Raw genomic sequence first — 2,745 nt, 5'->3', positions numbered from 1 at the left:
GTGTTCCTGATCTCGGGGAAAGCTGTCATTTTTTCTCCATTGAGGATGATGTTAGCTGAGGGCTTCTCATAGATGGGTTTTATGATGTTTAAGTAAGTTCCTTCTATCCCACTTCTCTTGAATGTCTTTATTGAGAAGGGATGCTGTATTTTGTCAAATGCTTTTTCTGCATCTATAGACAAGATCGTATGGTTTTTATCTTTTCTTTTGTTAATGTGATGTATCACACTGATTAATTTGCGAATATTGAACCAGCCCTGTAACCCAGGAATGAATCCCACTTGATCTTGGTGGATAATTCTTTTTATGTGCTGTTGCATTCAGTTTGCAAGTATCTTGTTGAGGAATTTTGCATCTGTATTCATCAATGATATAATTGCTTGTATTTCTGAGGGGTTAGTTGTAATAAGTCCATTTTCATTCATGATTTTGTCTGTTTGAATGCTGTCTCTTTTCTTTTTGAGAAGCCTGGCTAGAGGTTTGTCAATTTTGTTTATTTTTTTCAAAATACCAACTCTTGATTTTATTGATCTGTTCAACTTTTTTTTTTTTTTTGGATTCTATATTGTTTATTTCCACCATGATTTTTATTATTTCTCTTCTTCTGGGTTTGGGGTGCTCTTATTTCTCTCCTTTTAGTTCCTATAGGTGCACTGTTAGATTTTGTACTTGCGTTTCTTCTANGCACTTGAGAAGAAAGTGAATTCCATTGCCTCAGGATGTAGAGTTCGAAATATATCTGTCAAATCCATCTGGTCCAATGTGTCATTCAAGTCCATTGTTTCTTTGGTGATTTTCTGTCTAGTTAATCTGTCCATTGCTGTAGTGGAGTATTAAAGTCTCCTGCTATTAGCACATCCTTATCCATAAGACTGTTTCTGTTTGTGATTAATTGTTTTATGTATTTGGATGCTCCTGTGTTCGGTGCATAGACATTTATATTAAACTGATAAGAACAGGTACTACACTTGATCTTAGCCGAAAGGCTGAGAAGCAATGGTGCATAGACATTTATAATTGTTAGCTCTTCCTGGCAGATAGACCCTGTAACTATTATATAATGCCCTTCTTCATCCCTTGTTACTGCCTTTACTTTAAAGTCCAGTTTGTCTGATATAAGTATAGCTACTCCAGCTTTCTTTTCACTTCCAGTAGCATGATATATATTTCTCCATCTCCTTACTTTCAATCTGAAGATGTCCTCAGGTTTAGAATGAGTTTCTTGTAGACAGTAAACAGATGGATTTTGTTTTTTTTAATACATTCTGCTACCCTGTGTCTTTTGATTGGAGCATTTAGTCCATTTACATTCAGTGTTATTATTGAAAATTATGGGTTTAGAGTCATTGTTTTCTTTGTAGGATTCATGCTTGTGGTGGTGTCTCTGGTACCTTGTGTTCCTTGTAACATTTCCCTCATAGAGTCCCCCTCAGAATTTCGTGTAGGGCTATTTTAGTGGTGACAAATTTTTTCAATTTTTATTTATTAGGGAAGACTTTTATCTCTCCTTCTATTCTGAAGGACAGGCTTTCTGGATAGAGGATTCTTGGCTGCATATTTTTTCTGTTCATCACATTGAAGATTTCCTGCCATATTCTTCTGGCCTGCCAAGTTTCAGTAGATAGGTCTGTCACCACTGTGATAGGTTTCCCATTGTATGTTAGGGCCCTTTTATTCCTAGCTACTTTCAGAATTCTCTCTTTGTCCTTATATTTTTCCAGTTTCACTATGATATGTCATGCAAAAAATCGATTCAAGTTATGTCTGAGGATTGTTCTCTATACCTCTTGGATTTCAGTGTCTGTTTCCTTTCCCAGATTGGGAAAGTTCTCAACTATAATTTGTTCAAGGACTCCTTCAGTGCCTTTCCCTTTATCTTCCTTTTCTGGAATTCCTATGATAAGGATATTGTTCTATTTGATTGTATCGCTCAGTTCTCAGACTCTCCTTTTGTGTTCCTGGATCAGTTTATCTCCCTTTTTTTTCTCGGCTTCCTCTTTTTCTATAATTGTATCTTCTAATTCACCTATTCTCCTCTTTACCTCTTCAATCCGTGCATTGGACACCTCCATTTTATTATCCATCTCATTTATCACATATTTTAAGTCATCACAACTGTCTTTAAGCTCCATAGTCTTTGTAGCCATAGTTTCTCTGATGTCTTCCATGCCTTTTTCAAACCCAGGGATTAATTTTATGACTATTGTTCTAAANGTTCTCAACTATAATTTGTTCAAGGACTCCTTCAGTGCCTTTCCCTTTATCTTCCTTTTCTGGAATTCCTATGATAAGGATATTGTTCTATTTGATTGTATCGCTCAGTTCTCAGACTCTCCTTTTGTGTTCCTGGATCAGTTTATCTCCCTTTTTTTTCTCGGCTTCCTCTTTTTCTATAATTGTATCTTCTAATTCACCTATTCTCCTCTTTACCTCTTCAATCCGTGCATTGGACACCTCCATTTTATTATCCATCTCATTTATCACATATTTTAAGTCATCACAACTGTCTTTAAGCTCCATAGTCTTTGTAGCCATAGTTTCTCTGATGTCTTCCATGCCTTTTTCAAACCCAGGGATTAATTTTATGACTATTGTTCTAAATTCTTGTTCTGTTATGTTGCTTATATCTGTTTTGAGTAGTTCCTTAGCTGTCATTTGTTCCTAGAATTTCTTTAGAGGAGAGTTCTTCAGTTTCATCATTTTGGCTAGTTTTCTGTCTCTTATTAGTTTTAAAAGCTTATTATG

The 2,745-nt window shown here is 35.5% G+C and overlaps 1 pseudogene; it reads right to left on the bottom strand.

Moving 5' to 3' along the window:
- Positions 1-883: 883 nt before the first annotated feature.
- LOC144228141 (U2 spliceosomal RNA) lies at positions 884-998 on the bottom strand (annotated as a pseudogene).
- Between the last annotated feature and the right edge of the window lie 1,747 nt (positions 999-2,745).

Source organism: Crocuta crocuta, unplaced genomic scaffold (assembly GCF_008692635.1).
Source record: "Crocuta crocuta isolate KB4526 unplaced genomic scaffold, BGI_CrCroc_1.0 scaffold162, whole genome shotgun sequence".
In the NCBI taxonomy this organism is placed as follows: domain Eukaryota; kingdom Metazoa; phylum Chordata; class Mammalia; order Carnivora; family Hyaenidae; genus Crocuta; species Crocuta crocuta.
Note: the sequence above shows the minus strand (reverse complement) of the source record. Positions and strands in the feature narration are given on the sequence as shown.